General features: G+C 42.9%; 1 non-coding gene across 1 annotated transcript; it reads right to left on the bottom strand.

Annotated features, from left to right (window-relative positions):
• Positions 1–359: 359 nt before the first annotated feature.
• On the bottom strand, positions 360–464 carry LOC138434861 (U6 spliceosomal RNA). Its single transcript, XR_011254925.1, has one exon. It is a non-coding gene; the product is annotated as a U6 spliceosomal RNA (small nuclear RNA).
• Positions 465–18,712: the final 18,248 nt, after the last annotated feature.

The following is an 18,712-nucleotide window of genomic DNA, read 5'->3' as shown; positions in this document are numbered from 1 at the left end:
GTGCAGGGCCAGGGAGGTTAACTCATCAAGGAGGAGGGTCCTCGTGGATGATTCTCTATAAAGAGTATTTAGTGAATTGGGAGTTGATCCACTTGTATTAGTTGGTTACGCCAACTGCAGTAACCAATTTCCAGAATGTATAATGGCTCAAATACATTCAAGTTGATTTTCAGTTCCAACAAGGGTTCAAGACATTTCAGGTTGGTGGAGAACAATGCTTTGCACAGGCATTCAGAGAGCCAGGCTGATAAGCTTTGCAGTTAAAAAAAAAAAAAAAAGAAGTATAGTTGATTTACAATATTGTGTTTTAGAAGCAAAGTGACTCAGTTATTTTTTTCCTCAGATTATATTCCATTATAGGTTAAGTGAAAGGCGTCACGAATTTGGGTGCCATCCTTCTGCAGGGGCCACGCTCATCTCTGTATCAGTCCAGTTTTTAGTTTATGTACTGCCAAAGTGAGCACAACTTTGCCATTTTTAATAAACGACTTTCAAGGTTGTCCTGGAAAGGGAAAGAGGCACATACAAGGGTTTTATGGGCTAAACTTGAAATACCATGACTCACTTCCCTTTGGTAAAACTGAGTGATACAGCCACATCTAACTTGAGACTGGACTATGAGCCCAAGAAGAGGAGATGAATTTGGTGAGAACTAGCAGCCTTGGACTGGAGAAGGCAATGGCACCTGACTCCAGTTCTTTTGCCTGGAAAAATCCCATGGGTGGAGGAGCCTGGTTGGCTGCAGTCCATGGGGTCGCGAAGAGTCAGACACGACTGAGCGACTGCTTTCATGCATTGGAGAAGGAAATGGCAACCCACTCCAGTGTTCTTGCCTGGAGAATCCCAGGGACGGGGGAGCCTGGTGGGCTGCCATCTATGGGGTTGCACAGAGTCAGACACAACTGAAGTGACTTAGCAGCAGCAGCAGCAGCAGCAGCCTTGGACACAACTGTGTCCAACAGGCAGTGTTGTGTCTGCAGCAAGGCAGCAGGAGCTAAAGCCAAGATTTTGCTGGAATTCAGACAGGAGGCAGCATTCTGTTAGTGCTGTTCTGCCCAGTCTGAAGTAAGAATATTAGCCAGCAGCAGGTGTGGAGATAATTTTTGGTGGTGGGACTGTTATGGATACTAGTGCCTAGGCCCTGGTAAACGGGGTGGGAGGGCTCCTGGAATCAAGTAGAGTGAGACTTCCAGACCTGAGCCTCAGGGACCGAGAGTCAAGTCCAGGTTCGTGCTGAGACTGAAATCCAGTAATATGGACAGATTTGGGAGAAGGCTTACATATGAAGGCTTACTTTGGGAATTTGCCTATGACAAGAAACCTAATCCCAGGAACCCTGCTAGTAAGCCTCGGACTGTGGGTCAGCCTTGGTTCTGGGACAGTTTGGGGAGGGTCCTCCTCCTGAAATTTTCTTTAGCACTGTCTTTTCCAGAAGGGCACTCACATATGCCCTTTAAAGAGTTTCATGTCCTCACAAGAGGGGTGTCCTGGTCCACGTGGCTTCCTCAAGCAACCATACTCGTAATCCCCAGCTTTTAGGAATTTACATTAAAATAACCCGGGTGTACAGGTCACAATTTTTTGGGGGGAGGTGGGGGCTGAGTTTTTGTTGCTGTACGCAGACTTTATCTCTAATTGGGGTGAGCAGGGGCTACTCTCTTGTTGTGGTGCCTGGGCTCTAGAGTATGTGAATTCAGTAGTTGTGGCGCATGGGATTGGTTGCCCCATAGAATGTGGACTCTTCCCTGAGCAGGGTTCAAACCCGTGTCCCCTGCACTTGGCCAGTGGGCTCAACCACTGGACCACCAGGGAAGTCCTAGGTCACAGATTTCTGATGTTGTATAGTCTCATAGGGCACATTCTGTCTCACAGTTTAGGCATGTAACCTAGTGGCTAAATAACTACTCGATTCTAAATAACCAGTAGAGCTGCATGTAGAGAGCTGGGACTTGAATTGCTTGCTTTGTTTGCTTTCCTCTTTGGAGGTGGCCAAAAAAATTCTTAACAATGGCTTAGGGCTTTCTGAACATTGTCTTTTAAGGATGATACTGCATGTACTGTCTAGAGATGTTGTTGGAACAGATGTTGTGAGAGGTTCTTACACTCTTAATATGCTGAGAATGCCCATATATCCCCCAGGCGTCATCACAGAAAATCCTCAAACACAATCATAGCCCTACAGGGCGTTGCCTTCCACTTGACCCTTCCATTTTCTTGATTGTTCAATGCACAAGGGTTATTAAGAAGCTGAAAGATGATTGTTACACTCTATCGTGTCTGCCAGCTATGTGCTGGCAGATTTTTGCAAACAGATTCAGGAAAGCACTGTAGGTTAATGACATAATAGGATGTGGAAAAATTCTGGTCTTGTTCTGTGAAATAGCTAACCTATTTTATAGAACAAAATACGGGATGCTAAAGGATGCGGTAAGCTATAGTATTGGAGCATAGATTCTAGTAAATCTGCCATTTAATAACAACTTGATCTTGGGTTGATTTTAACTATTATCAGTATGGTAAAGAATCCTCCTGCAATGCAGGTGACCCTGGTTTGATTCCTGGGTCAGGAAGATCCTCTGGAGAAGGGATAGGCTACCCACTCCAGTATTCTTGGGCTTCGCTGGTGGCTCAGCTAGTAAAGAATCCACCTGCAATGTGGGAGACCTGGATTCAATCCCTGGGTTGGAAAGATTCCCTGGAGAAGGGAAAGGCTACCCACTCCAGTATTCTGGCCTGGAGAATTCCATCGACTGTATAGTTCATGGGGTCGCATAGAGAGTGACTTTCACTTACTCTTATCCTCACCTGAGACATGGGAGTTGTAATGGTATTCACTTCCATGGGACTAAATGAGACAGTGTATGAAAAATGTTTAGCATGATGCCTGGCATGTAGCTGACCTTCAAAAAAAAAAAACACGTTACCTATTATTGGCTAACATGTTTTAAAACCCTGTCATTTGAGAAAAAAAATGGGAGATTAAGCACCACTAAATACAAACACTTGTTCTTAAAGTTTATAACTGAATCCTTGAAATTCTGGTGGTAAAAAGGAACATTTTTGATCGTCTTCACCCACCCAGAGATAATCTCAGATCAAGCAGGGTAAAACAGCCCATACGAAAGTCTAGAGTAGAGGTTCTTGCATGACATCCAGGTCAGGTGCATCAACATCACAGGGAATTTGTTAGAAATATAATTATTGGGGAGGGAACCCTAGACCTTCTAAAACTCTGGGATGGGCCCCAGAAATATGTGTTTTAACATGCCCTCTCCGGGATTGGTAGCTCAGGTTTGTGGACCCAGGTGTAGAACCTCCAGAGATAAATTTGTTGATAAAATGCAGCGGTGCTTGTGGAGAACTTCTGTGAGTTCATGAGCCCAGACCTACATTCGTGGCTGCCTTCTGTGGCCCCGAGCGAGCCCCCTTTATGGCCGGTTAATAGTCCCACCATCCACCCAGCTGCCCACTCTTCTAGGTTCTTTTACTCTCTCACTTTTCATCCCACCAGGCACTAGGAACCTGTTGATTTCCCATCCTGAACACATATCTGTCTGCCCCTCTCTCCCACTGCCTCTTATTGGGTATAGGAGAAGAGTGCCATATTTTTGATGTTTCTGATCTTTGCTCTTTAGTTTCCCCACTCTCCTGTCCACACTGCTGCAGAGTGACTTTATAAACATGGATGGACTGGTTGCTCCATGGCTTAAAATCTTCAGGTGCTGCAAACACATCCTTATTGTAATATTCCAGGCTCTTCACTTCTTACCAGGGACTCTGTTTCCAGCCTCCTCCTCTTCTTACCCCTCTCCTACTGTATACTCCTGTCACTCTTGTCTTTCGTTCTGTCAGTTCCAAGCTCTTTCATACCCTCTTGCTCTGCATATCCTCTTGTCCGCTGCTCTGCATGTTCTTATTCATTATCTGCTTACTGAGGTTCTAGTTAACAGCTCAGTTTCCACATCGCCGACACTGGAAACCATCCTTAACTCTTCTGTGCAGATCTGGAATCTTTCTTTTTGGTTCTCCAGGTAGATTTCATTTTAAAAGACATTCACTATTCATCCTGATGGTTTTCCTGCTAGACTGTGAGCTGCTTCAGGGCCAGAGAATTTATTGTCTTACTCATTTCCTCACTCTGGCTCTCCGCACTGTGCTTAGCACTTATTAAGTAGCTGCTTAATAACTATTTGCCGAAGGAATGAAGGAATGAGAGTAAGTATGTAGTTACAAGAGGATTTTCCTTTTAAGGAACTAAACCTCAGCTACCCAGGCATAGAATACTGCCTTTGAGAGAGTATTTATGTTTTGGATCACGGCAGCTGTGGAAGAGGAATACGCCTCTCAGGGGAAGCCATGGGGGAGTCTGGGCAGGTGAAATGTAATTATCCAAGCTGGCCCTGGGCCAAGGCTACTCAGCGCTGCAGCGAGGCCAGGGCTCAACACAAATGGGTACGACCTTCATCTCACATCTCTTCTGAAGAGCTGCTCCTCTGGCAGCCCCGAGCCCCCTAACAGCTTTCCAGGGCCTGGGGTCAGTCTCACTCACAGGGAAGGGGCACCCGAGCCCCGTGACCCCGCTGAGCTGGCTGCTTGCCTCTCGGCTGCCTTTGGTCTAAGCACACAGCCTGGTGTGGAAACGGAAGCTGGCCTGTGATCTCTCGTTCATCCCTTTCGGCCACACTGCTCGATTCCTTCCCGCTGAAGTTAGACCGCGCACTTGCCTTTGAGGACACAAGACCCTAGCACATAACAATAACTTGACCTCAAGTTACTGGCAGCTGACTTCCTCACTGTGTGTGTGTGCGTGTTTATTTCTAAAAACAATAAATTCCCCTACCCAAATCACCAGGCGACACGTGTATAAATGCACGAAACTGAAAAGCCTTTTTTTTTGCAGATGACCTTAACTCTTTTATGGAAGAAAGTGCAGGTTAAACAAAAAGTGGCTGAGCTAGGATTTAAACTCGGGAAATCAGACTCCATGGTTCGAGCTCTGAGACCCCTTGACCTGGTGGCAGGTTGGCCTCTCAGAAGAGCGACCTGGCCCATGTGTGCTGTCGCGCAGTCAAGTCTGACTCTTTGCAGCCCCATGAACTGTAGCCGGCCAGGCTCCTCTGTCCATGGAGTTTTCCAGGCAAGACTACTGGAGTGGGTTGCCATTTCCTCTTCCAGGGGATCTTCCTGACCCAGGGATCCAACCTGCTGCTCCTACATTGACAGGAGGATTCTTACCACTGCCCTACCCAGGCTCCACCTGAAACTAATGTAATATCCTTAAATCAACTATATCTCACTTTAAAAAAAGATTTACTTGGGAGTGTTGGGATAACAGAAGCTGACAAGCAGAGCCAGGCCTCCTGGGCCCTTGTTTTTTCATATCACTAAAACCATAGAACCTTGGTACTTGCACAAGTAAATGACCTTGGAGACAGCCACAGGAGGCAGACAGGAATGCAGAGTGAAGAACAAGGCACGTCCTTTATACAAGGCAATCTTGCGTTCAGGCTGTGCCTCTCAGCCATTCTCCAGACAAGATTTTATGCCCAGAGCAGAGACTTTCCCCTAAACAGCAATATTCCTGTATGTTCTACTTTTCATTTCCTTGATTCTCCCTCCAAAGGTCTCCAAGCAATTCACAAACTGTAGGTTGTGTTTGCAATTCGGAGCCTTAAAGTTTATCTGTCTTTCTCTCCCCTCTCACTTTTTCTTTGTCTTTTATGATTGTGATTGAAAAAGAGGAAGAGTTGGGAGACCAAAGCTCATGAATGTATATGAAGCCATTATATCTGCTGGGTGAGATGCGTGCTCAGGCACTGTTTTTTAAATGGTTGTCTCCACATCGCCAGAACTGCTTCAGAGCTTTTTCCTCCAATTGCACAAATTCATTATTTACTCTTTTACTTCATCTATTTATAAGTCCACATGGACCCTCTGGGAGGCCCAGTTCGAGCCTCAGAGCTCCCGTAATGAAGCCTAGCTCACTCTCCTTTGATATATCTCCCTGCTACTGCTGCTGGGGGAATAAAGAGAGTACACACCTGGTTTTTGGAAGGTCAGCCTGACTGAGGACAAAGGATTTTAAATTGTGCTCTGTGGAATCCTGGAATCCTGAGTAGGCTGCCTAGAGTTCTAGGAAATAACAATAATAAAATCAACCATGGACATTCTTTTATTTTTCAAGGCACTATGATTTTATTTTGGTTGTTAAACTTTTTCTGGGGTTAAAATAAATATGTAGCACAAGCTGACTGGACTCCCTGCAGTTTCTTGTCAGAGTTACCATAGGGCGTGGACTGAGCAGGTACTGAGGACGTTCTCTAGTTCTGACTTGTCCCAGAGAGAGGTGTTTTTTTTTTCTTGCTGCACTGGCTGGGTCTTTGTTGCTGTGTGCAGGCCTCCTCTGGCTGCGATGAGTGGGCCCTGGTCTCTAGTTGTGGCGCGTGGGCTGCTCACTGCGGTAGTTTCTTGTGTTGTGGAGCTGGGCTCTAGGTGCCTGGGCTTCAGTACTTGTGATGCATGAACTTAGTTGCCCCTTGGCACTTGGGATCTTCCTGGACCAGGGATCGGACCCGTGTCTCCCAGGGAAGTCCCCCAAATAGAGATTTGTCACTTGACTAGGATGTCAGCCCCTAGAGTACCTGGCAATAGTAGGCACTCAATAAATATTTGTGGGATGAATAAATAGATGAATTTTCTGACCACCCTGTGTCCTCTGATGGCTCCACCTGTAGCTTCATTTGCTTCAGACCTTGTGTCCATTTTGACCAAGGGCAGCTTTGCTCACATGCTTAGAGTGAAGGCCCTCAGGCCTGATTGGGACCAAGTGATCCCATCACGACTCTCCCGGTCTCCTTTCCTGCACGACATTTCCTCTCAAGGGAATTCCTGAGTGCTTGGCTCACCTTTGGTCCCAGCTCTTCCCTCTCCCTTCTGGTGATGGCTCAGGTGGTAATTCTGGTCCCTGTTCTTTAGTTCCTCTGATTCAAGGACAGAAGCTCTGGGGTCCTATCACTCTTGGGTTTTTCTCCAAATAAGTGCCTATTCTCTTAACTTGAGAGTCTTGTCCACCAACTGAGATAACCAGGTCTCTGGAACTGAGAACTTTGTGGCCTGGCTGTTTCCTGGAAAATGCTTCTCTAGGTAGCCAGACTTCCCAAACAGAGAGCTGAGCACCTGAGTATGGGGACAGGACTGCCAGGGCTTGACTCAGTTTCTCTTCTAGCTAGTTGCTCCAGTCCCCCAGCCTCCAAACTCTACAGAAAAAAACAGACTAGAGGGGAGGGAAGTCTCTAACTTCTACCCCACTGCTCATAGGTAAGTTAATGACAAGTGCCTCAATAACACATATAGTGACTCTTTGGGAACATTTTGGAGTCCCTGGCCTGTTTGCTCTCTGAGGTTGCATTTTTAAGAAATGGACAAATTTATTACCCCCAAATTTCTTTATTACAGTTACCTTGGGAAGAGCGCACAGAGAGAACCTTGCTCCTTAGAGGACTCGACCCTTCCCTCAGTAGGGAGCCATCCTAGTGTGGCTCTGAGGCAGGAGGAGCAGAAGTCCTGCTGGGGATGTAGGTGGAGTGGTTCCACGAGGAAGGAGAATAAAGATCTCACATGGACAGGGTACCTGGGGAGGGTTCAGAGAGAGACGTGAAGATGTTGGAGGAAGCAGCTCTGGAATCTAAGAATTAGGGTAGAAGGGAAAATTTTAAGACATCTTACTTGGATTACGGTTGCCATCTTCTCCAGAGTTTTTAAAGACCACAACAAAAGGTTCAAACTATTTTGCCTGCTGGATTAGCTTACTTGAATGAGATACCATGCTGTAGTCGAACACCTTGAGAACCAGGGATTTCAAATGTTGAGTGCCAAGCTACTGTGGATAAAGCAGTGGATGAAACAGACCCCAGGCCCCTCCTCATGGAACTTACTGGAAGAGATAGACAGTAAATACAGTATGTAAATTATGTCATCTATTGTAAAGCTGGAGAAGCTGTAGGGAATTCCATGTTGAAAATTATATGGTAGACAGGGAAACCCTCCATGAGAAAATGTCATGAGAACAAAGAGTTGAAGGCTGTGAGGGGGTGAGCCAGGCAGGTATTTGGGGGCAGAGTCCCAGAAGAGTTAGAGTTAGGGCATGTTTGCAGGACACCAAGGAAGTCAGTGTGGCTGGAGTGGAGTGATAGAGGCAAAGTGTGGTACAAGGGATTTCCTTGATCATACAGGAGTTTGCAAATGCCTTTAACTCTCTTAGGAGAGCTCTGAGTAGAGCAGAGAGCTCTGATAAATATTATGTCTAAAGTTTTTAAAGGAGGAAAGATGGACAAGGATGCAGATATAAGCAGAACAGTTAAGAATTACTAGAAAAATTCAGATGATAGAGATGTTGGCAGTGAATATAGTGAAAAGTGTGTGCATTTGTTAGCATTGCACATCCACTTGTTTATTAACTTAATACATCGCTTGATAAATGAATCAGTAAATATTTATTGAATACCGACAGATTACATCTGAACTGGAAGACAAATAATGATCATAAACTCATTCAACTCCAGAGTTCTAGGAGTCTAGGAATCAGAGAAGAGAGCAATGCTCCTTCCCATCATAGACAATATTTAGGGGCATAAAACAGTGTTTGGCAGGTGACATTCCTGTTTTGGGTAGAGAGAGGACAGAGCAAAGGCAGAGGCCCAGAGCACGGGGAATGCTGAGGGATGCAGTGTTGGAGCCTTGTGGTGGTCATGCACCAAAGGCAGGTGGGAGACAACGGAGAAGGCTGTGGTGATGAGAAAGCTGCTAGGCTGGGGTTGGTGGTGGGCCTTCCCTTGGCAACAGCAGTCAAAGGGGACCAGCTTCTCTCAATCTCACCTGTCCCGGGGGAAGGAGACAGCTAGAGTGCCTGCAGCCCAGTGGGGTGCTGAGGCTGAGGGTCAGGGCCAAAAGAGCCCTCAGCGGTCACCAGCCACATCTCACTATCCAGAGGATGCATGGAAGCTCAGAGAGGGGAGGAAGTCTCCAAGTTCACCAGTTAGAAAATGGCAGAGCTGTGCTCTTAAGCCTGGACAGAGTTCTCTCCTATTGCACTTGAATATGTCAGAAGGTTTCTTCAATCTCCTTCTCTCCTTTGTTCAGTGGAATATGACCCTTTCTCTTCGGCATCTATTGCTCAGGATCCATCTCTGCTGATGAGCTGGTTTCTGTCGTAGACTTCGCCTCAAAGTCGCAACTGGCCTTGGGCTCTTCCTCAGGAATTTTGACCTGTGGCCCTTTGTGCACCTCTGGCCATCTGCCTGGATTCGTGACTTGCTGTCTTGCTTGTGTGACTGCTCCTACCTGGTGACCCGTCTAAGGCTATGCCCAGCTAGATTCTCTCTTTACTAATCTCCCATACAACACACACTATCAAAGCTTCACTTCTCTCCCACTCCAAACTCTAAACCCAGCTTGTAAGGTCTCCCATGTCTGGATACATTCTTTCCATTTGTTCTTCATTTCCTTTTCTGCTTTTAATTCTCCTTTTCCTTTTAAGAGGTATCCTCTCTCTCTTATATTCCCTCTCTTGTTGATTATCCCACTATTTATAAAAATGTCCAGGCACTGATTGAATAACTGGCAAGAAATAATCGTTTAGGGAAAGAGAGGTAAGGAGGGAAAGAGGCTGTGAACAGTCATACTTCATTGTTACTTTTTGTCACATTTGCATTTCTCATAACAAATATGGGCTAGAGTTTTTAATTTGACCTAGACCATGGAGAGTCGGAGAAGGCGATGGCATCCTACTCCAGTACTCTTGCCTGGAAAATCCCATGGATGGAGGAGCCTGGTAGGCTCCAGTCCATGGGGTCGTGAAGAGTCAGACATGACTGAGCGACCTCACTTTCACTTTTCACTTTCATGCATTGGAGAAGGAAATGGCAATCCACTCCAGTGTTCTTGCCTGGAGAATCCCAGGGACGGGGGAGCCTGGTGGGCTGCCGTCTATGGGGTCGCACAGAGTCGGACACGACTGAAGTGACTTGGCAGCAGCAGACCGTGGAGAGTAGAGTGGAGAGTAGAGCTGTTAAGTCTCCTGTGCCCCTTCCTCTCTTTCTTCCTCCTCCTCCTTACTATGCATTGTCACATAATAGACAAAGATGTCCATTCTTCAGACTGTGACTTCAGACTGCCAGCAGTATGAGCTTCCTTTTCTTTAACCTGCTGTCCCTAAGCCAGGCCATCTTGGTTTGTTTATTGGAACCCCATTGTGTCATTTTTCTTGGTTTCAAGTTTTGATCAACCTTCAAATATTTCTTCTATTCTGATGGCCACCAATATTGTACCTCCAGCCCAAATATCTTCCTAGATTTAAGACCTTAAAGATTGTCAGGAAGCTATCACTCTCATGGCTGTTGCAAGTTTGGGGCTGAGTTCTAATCCCATTATTGTCTGGCTACCATCTAAGGTCAGTTCCTTAGCCCTTGAGCTGCTTCTTTCTCTGCTGAAAATAGGAAAGAATACGAATACCCACTGTGAAATCTGGTGGGAGGAAAAAATAATACAATGGATGTAGAATTGTCTTGTAACTTGTAATTGGACATTTTAAAAAATCTCTAAGAATAGCTTTGTGGGCTGTATTTGCAACTTCAGCAGATACCGGCTAATTTTAGACATTGCCCCTGCAATAGACGTCTGTTGCCACCAGGTGGCAGGAGAAACCTGTGATGCAATCAAGGAGAACACACATTCCAAAAGCTAGAATTAGATAAATTGTGCTTGTTAAAAGAAGCCAATTTAGTGATTATTAAATAAACAAAAAAGCCTATTTACAAATCACAGTGTCCCCAAATAAACCAAATATAAAGCTTCTAGTACAATGTGTTTCAAACAGTTTTTTAGGCGATGGTGACCATTTTTCAGATAAAATCATACGCAAAATCTCATATAGATGAAATAGATGAAAGTGGCAGGAAGAGTGGTACTGTTTCTGAAGTAGGGCAGGGACACTGGGGGTCTGTTATCTCATCCTCCTCTTTCATCCTTGAGCCACCTTTGCTGAACTTCAGGGCTTCATGGGACAGAGTTTCATTTTTAAATTATTATTATTAAATTTTTATTTTACTTTTACCAAATGGTTCTTTATGAGAAAATAGCTTCATTTCTAACTTGATCTGTCAATATCTTAGGCTATTGCATAAATTATAGGTTATATCTATTAAATGTATTCTCTAATGACCCTTTACATGAAATGTTCCCTTGGTATCTCTAATTTTCTTGAAGAGATCTTTCCCATTCTGTTGTTTTTCTCTATTTCTTTGCATTTCTTTGCATTGATCTCTGAGGAAGGCTTTCTTATCTCTTCTTGCTATTCTTTGAAACTCTGCATTCAGATGCTTATATCTTTCCTTTTCCCCTTTGCTTTTCGCTTCTCTTCTTTTCACAGCTATTTGTAAGGCCTCCCCAGACAGCCATGTTGCTTTTTTGCATTTCTTTTCCATATGGATGGTCTTGATCCCTGTCTCCTGTACAAGGTCAAGAACCTCTGTCCAAAGTTCATCAGGCACTCTAGCTATCAGATCTAGGCCCTTAAATCAATTTCTCACTTCCACTATATAATCATACGGGGTTTGATTTAGGTCATACCTGAATGGTCTAGTGGTTTTCCGTACTTGCTTCGATTTAAGTCTGAATTTGGCAATAAGAAGTTTATGATCTGAGCCACAGTCAGCTCCTGGTCTTGTTTTTGTTGACTTTATAGAGCTTCTCCATCTTTGGTTGCAAAGAATACAATCAATCTGATTTTGGTGATGACCATCTGGTGATGTCCATGTGTAGAGTCTTCTCTTGTGTTATTGGAAGAGGGTGTTTGCTATGATCAGCGTGTTCTCTTGGCAAAACTCTCTTAGCCTTTGCCCTGCTTCATTCTGTACTCCAAGGCCAAATTTGCATGTTACTCCAGGTGTTTCTTGACTTCCTACTTTCGCATTCCAGTCCCCTATAATGAACAAGACATCCTTTTTGGGCGTTAGTTCTAAAAGGTCTTGTAGGTCTTCATAGAAGATATTAAGAAGAGGTGGCAAGAATACACAGAAGAACTGTACAAAAAAGATCTTCACGACCCAGATGATCATGATGGTGTGATCACTCACCTAGAGCCAGACATCCTGGAATGTGAAGTCAATAGGCCTTAGAAAGCAGCACTACGAACAAAACTAGTAGAGGTGATGGAATTCCAGTGGAGCTATTTCAAATCCTGAAAGATGATGCTGTGAAAGTGCTGCACTCCATATGCCAGCAAGTTTGGAAAACTCAGCAGTGGCCACAGGACTGGAAAAGGTCCGTTTTCATTCCAATCCCAAAGAAAGGCAATGCCAAAGAATGTTCAAACTACCACACAATTGGACTCATCTCACATGCTAGTAAAGTAATGCTCAAAGTTCTCCAAGCCAGGCTTCAGCAGTACGTGAACCGTGAACTTCCTGATGTTCCAGCTGGTTTTAGAAAAGGCAGAGGAACCAGAGATCAAATTACCAACATCTTCTGGATCATGGAAAAAGCAAGAGAGTTCCAAAAAAACATCTATTTCTGCTTTATTGACTATGCCAAAGCCTTTGACTGTGTGGATCACAATAAACTGTGGAAAATTCTTAAAGAGATGGAAATACCAGACCACCTGACCTGCCTCTTGAGAACCCTATGTGCAGGTCAGGAAGCAACAGTTAGAACTGGACATGGAACAACAGACTGGTTCCAAAGAGGGAAAGAAGTACGTCAAGGCTGTCTATTGTCACCCTGCTTATTTAACTTATATGCAGAGAACATCATGAGAAACGCTGGGCTGGAAGAAGCACACGCTGGAATCAAGATTGCCGGGAGAAATATCAATAACCTCAGATATGCAGATGACACCACCCTTATGGCAGAAAGTGAAGAGGAACTAAAAAGTCTCTTGATGAAAGTGAAAGTGGAGAGTGAAAAAGTTGGCCTGAAGCTCAACATTCAGAAAACGAAGATCATGGCATCTGGTCCCATCACTTCATGGGAAATGGATGGGGAAACAGTGGAAACAGTGTCAGACTTTATTTTTTTGGGGCTCCAAAATCATGGCAGATGGTGACTGCAGCCATGAAATTAAAAGACGCTTACTCCTTGGAAGAAAAGTTATGACCAACCTAGACAGCAAACTGAAAAGCAGAGACGTTACTTTGCCGACTAAGGTCCGTCTAGTCAAGGCTATGGTTTTTCCAGTAGTCATGTATGGATGTGAGAGTCGGACTGTGAAGAAGGCTGAGCGCCAAAGAATTGATGCTTTTGAAGTGTGGTGCTGGAGAAGACTCTTGAGAGTCCCTTGGACTGCAAGAAGATCCAACCAGTCCATTCTAAAGGAGATCAGTCCTGGGTGTTCTTTGGAAGGAATGATGCTAAAGCTGAAACTCCAGTACTTTGGCCACCTCATGCGAAGAGTTGACTCATTGGAAAAGACTCTGATGCTGGGAGGGATTCAGGGCAGGAGGAGAAGGGGACGACCCAGGATGAGATGGCTGGATGGCATCACTGACTCAATGGACGTGAGTTTGAGTGAACTCTGAGAGTTGGTGATGGACAGGGAGGCCTGGCGTGCTGTGATTCATGGGGTCCCAAAGAGTCGGACATGACTGAGGGACTGAACTGAACATCCCTGTCCCCCCACCCCTTTATTGCCCCTTCCCCCTTCCCTCTCCCCACTGGTGAGCACTCGTTTGTTCTCCACATCTTTGCGTCTGCTTTTTTTTGTTGTATTTGGTAGTTTGTTGTATTATTTTAGATTCCACATGTAAGTGATATATAGTATTTGTCTTCTTCTGACTTAGATTTATTTTTTCATTGAGGTGTAATTGACATACATTATAGTAGTTTCAAGTATACAACATAATGATTCAGTATTTGTGTATATTGTGAAATGATCACTACAATAAATAATGAACATGTCGCCAACATAGTTATAGAATTTTGGGACAGAGTTTTAAGCCACTATTCTGATATTTTCTCAACACACTCTTAAAACATTCTTTTATCATTATGAAAAATATAGGGTAGTTTAAAAAATACAGAATTTTAAATAGTTTATATAAAATATAAATTATCAATATATAACATATAGAAATATAAATTATAAAATTTATAGAATTCATAGAACAAACAGAAATTTTATAGACTATCCAGGATTATGACACATAATTATAAAATTTTAAATTTTAGAATAAAAATATTTTAAGGCACTTAAAGTGTCTTAAATAATATTCTTTTAAAAAATTTTTTATCAAAGCATAGTTGATTTACAATATGTTTATTTCAGCTGTACAGCAAAGTGATTCAATCATATGTATATATATATATATATATATATGTATCGACTGAGCGACTTCACTTTCACTTTCCACTTTCATGCATTGGAAAAGGAAATGGCAACCCATTCCAGTGTTCTTGCCTGGAGAATCCCAGGGACAGTGGAGCCTGGTGGGCTGCTGTCTATGGGGTTGCACAGAGTCGGACATGACTGAAGTGACTTAGCAGCATACATTCTTTTTCATATTCCTTTCCATTATGGTTCACTACAGGATATTAAATATGCTTCTCTGTGCCATACAGTCATACCTTGTTGTTTATTCATTCTACATGTAATGGCTTGCACCTGCTAGTCCCAAACTTTCGATCAGTCCCTTCCCCACCTCTTTACCGCTTTGGCAACCATGTCTCATCTCTGTGTGAGTGTGTTTTGTAGATGAGTTCGTGTCATTTTAGACTCCACATAATTGATATCATACGGCATTTGCCTTTCTTTCTGCCTAATTTCACTTAGTATAAGAATCTCTACATCCATCCATGTTGCAGCAGATGGCATTATTCCATTCTTTTTTATGGCTGAGTAGTATTCCATTGTTTTATACGACACATCTTTATCCATTCATCTGTCAGTGGACATGTGGGTTGCTTTTGTGTCTTGGCTATTGTAAATAGTGCTGCAGTGAACATAGAGGTGCATGCATCTTTCTTAATTGTGGTTTTCTCTGGATATATGCCCAGGAGTGGGATTGCTGGATTATATGACAAATCCATTTTTGTTTTTTTGAGGACCTTCCATACTGTTTTCCATAGTGGCTGCACCAATTTACAGCAAAATAGTGTTCTTAATATTCTCTGCAGCTCTCTGTTAGGTTAATTGTTGGAAATTCTCTGCCTAGGTTTCAGTTCCTGAAGGCAGACTGAGCACAGGCGTTCAACCCCTCTCACCCTTAAAACATCAACATAATTCACTAAAATGAGAAAGTAGTGTGGCATGTTAGAACATCAAATATTTTGAAGGGTTTCTAGAAAATAGAAAGCAGATTGAGTTTAAATTCATGGGCTAGCCAGAATGGAGAGGGCCAGGGCTCAGTCTTGCCCTAAAGACAGCAGCAGAACAGAGGGATGGCAGGTTTCTTTGGGAAGGGGAGCCTGCCCACTTGCCAAAGTCAACAGTATGGAGGAACACAGCCTGGGAGTTGGAGGAGTGGCCACAACAGAGATAAAAAAAAAACTAGTCTGTAGAATGGCTGGCTCATTTAACTTTTTAAACTTCCCTCCTTTCCCCCATTAACTCTACCTGCAGAGTGGGTGTCCTTTCCCTCTAAGGCTGAAGAGAGAAGCATATTTTCTGAAGAAATCAGGAAATCTGCATGCAAGCGGCCAGGCCCCCACAAATCTTATCAGTTTTCCTTATCTAGACATTGGGGCCAGTGGGCACTGGAGATGTTGCTGCCTGTTCCCCACCCTCACACCTTAAAGAGATGCTTTCCAGTGAACACACTCCACCTGCAGAGGAAGAGCCCACGTTCATGCCTCTCTCTAAGGGGTAGGGAGGGGAATGCTGGTAATGATAGAGCAAACACACACTCATCATTAACCATTAATCAACCTAGTCCTTTATTCAGCAATATGAATACAACCACTGATCACCAGATGCATGAAGAAAAGAAGCAAAAAATCATAATGCAATAACAGAATTGATCTCAGAGAAGACAGGGATAATTCAGGGAAAAGAAGAAAAGTTGAGTTTGGAGGTCAGACACCTGGATTCAGGTTTAGACTGTGTTACAGCTGGGGAGATGGCTTGACTTCTCTGGGCCTTAATTTCCTTCTGGCTCTGAAAATTATAGGACCAGGAATGTACCCAATGAGGGCATAGCATGAGGTATTTTCCTCTCTTTGATGTTATAGATATTGATTTCACAAGTGGCCCTGTTTAATCTCCAGGTTGCTGAATCTCTGCATTTATAACCCATTGCTACTTTTTTCTCCTGTGGATTGGAATATAGCATATGAAGGAGTTGAGGGGACACCCTCTTTTACTACTCATCACCCAAAGACTGACTCGTCTCTAAGCAGCATTCTTGGTAATGCTTCAATCCTGGATAAGTATGTTATCTCTTTCATAAAGATGAGAACAGAAAAAAATCAATATAAGGTTTATGGAAAAATTCTCAGCACAAGAGAAGCATGGTAATGTACTGCGACTAAGCAAATTCACTTTATTCTGAGATAAATTTCTTATGAGAAACCAAAAATACATTAAAAAATATAATTCCTAACAAGATAGACAAGGTACTTGCTTCTATTTAACTGACCAAGCTGTTATGGAAGGGAAAGGATAAGAAAACAAAAGGATGCATTCAGAGGAACAAACAAACTAACTAAAAGAAAGTTCATATAGGAACCAAGAAAGTGGAGACCATATACTATTAAAAGAAGGAATTAAGTGAGGTGGAAGACAAATTTTAGATGTTCTTTGAATGCAGAAGAAAGGGGCAAAGATATTAGAGCAATATCAAACAAAATGACCTCTATAAGCAAGAGAAAGGAGTTGTCTTTTAGTCGCTTCTGTCATGTTCGACTCTTTGCAACCCCATGGACTGTAGCCCGCGAGGCTCCTCTTTCCATGGGATTTCCTAGGCAAGAATAGAGTGGTTTGCCATTTCCTCCTCCAGGGGCTCTTCCTCACCCAGGGATTGAACCTGCATCTCCTGCATTGGCAGGCGGATTCTTTACCACTGAGTCACCAGGGAAACCTCTATAGGCAACAGAAAGAAGAAATTAACTTCATAATTAATAGGCAGTCTAGGAAAAGAATCCAGAACAAATGGAGTAGAGGACATAGAGGAAAATATGAAAAAAAGGATTTGTGGATTAAAAAACTTTAAAAATTAAGAAAATTGAATTTCAAAGAAAAAGAAGTGATCGTACAAACATCCTGATAAGAAAGAAAAAACCCAGTTCTGGCAAATGAGCAAAAAGTAGATTGATTTTAGAATTCTTGGCAACAGTAAATGTTAGAAAACAATGTCGTAGTGTGTGTAGAACTTACTGGAGAATGCTGTGGCTCTCGTATGAAGGGTATAGGAATACACCGTCAGGTATGTTTGGTACCTGGAGAGACATAACACCCACATACTATTGCTTAACAAAGTAGTGACAAGGTGTTCCAGATCATTAAGACATATTTTACACTGCGGTAAGCATTGAATATATTAATTTAATGATAAATGTATTTGCACAGAAGGCACAGGACTATATATTAAGAAATTATACATATTTTATATATCTAAAGGAGAAAACAATATTATCTGAATTCAAAATAAAAGAAAAAACGGAGGGCAAGGGAAAAATACAGCTGCTGATGGTCTTGTCTTTAACAGAGTACAGTAAAAATGACAGTCTTTGTATTTGGTAGATAAAGATAGATTTGAGAGTGCTTTTGAAAGTTTTACATGCAACTCACTACTAGGTTTTCAAAAGTTTTAGAAGAGTAAAATAAAGTTTAACCTACAGAATACTAGAACAGAAAGGAAATATAAAAGAAACAAAAACCAGAAAGCATAAAATGGCATAGTTGTTGTTGTTGAGTCTCTAAATCGTGTCTGACTCTTTTGCGACCCTGTGGGTCTGCCAGGTTCCTCTGTCCATGGAATTTCCCAGGCAAGAATACTGGAGCAGATTATCATTTCCTTCTCCAGGGGATCCTCCCAACCCAGGGATCGAGCCCTTGTCTCCAGTATTGGCAGGCAGATTCCACTGAGCCACCGAGGAAACTCCAGTGGCTTTAGACCAAATATAATAAGTATGAGAGTAAATGGAAAAAGCTTAAACTTTACTGTTTAGAGAAGTTAAAATTTCTGAAATTTGATCACAAAATAAAATTCAGTGGTTTGCTATATTCAATAATAAAATAAAATGTAAAAATATGTCAGGAAAGCAGAAACAAGAAAGTAGAGTGCTTATAGTAACTGTTAACCAAGTCATTAGAATTATCTTATACTGCTAGAACAGCTGATATAGATCTGTGGTTCTTTGAGTTAAGCTGCTTCGGAATCACCTGGAGGGTCTGTTAATAAGCAGATCCCTGGGCCCCACCCACAGAGTTTCTGATTTACTAAGTCTGGGCTGGGTCATGAGGATTTGCATTTCTAAGAAGTGCTGCCAGTCACTGAGAAACTAACTGGGAGCGGAGATTCAATAGTAATGAAAGTGCATGTGCTAAGGAAACATCAAAATATACATAACAAAAGCACTGGAAATATTAAGAAAGAAAATATCACATTTCAACACATCGTTATTCTTAAACAGACGTAATTTTTAAAGGGATGAAATTATCTAAATATTAACATTATTATGTAATACATATTATTATATTAATATCATAACAAATAACATCCTT

The sequence above is a fragment of the Ovis canadensis genome, chromosome 2 (genome assembly GCF_042477335.2).
Source record: "Ovis canadensis isolate MfBH-ARS-UI-01 breed Bighorn chromosome 2, ARS-UI_OviCan_v2, whole genome shotgun sequence".
NCBI lineage: Eukaryota > Metazoa > Chordata > Mammalia > Artiodactyla > Bovidae > Ovis > Ovis canadensis.
Note: the sequence above shows the minus strand (reverse complement) of the source record. Positions and strands in the feature narration are given on the sequence as shown.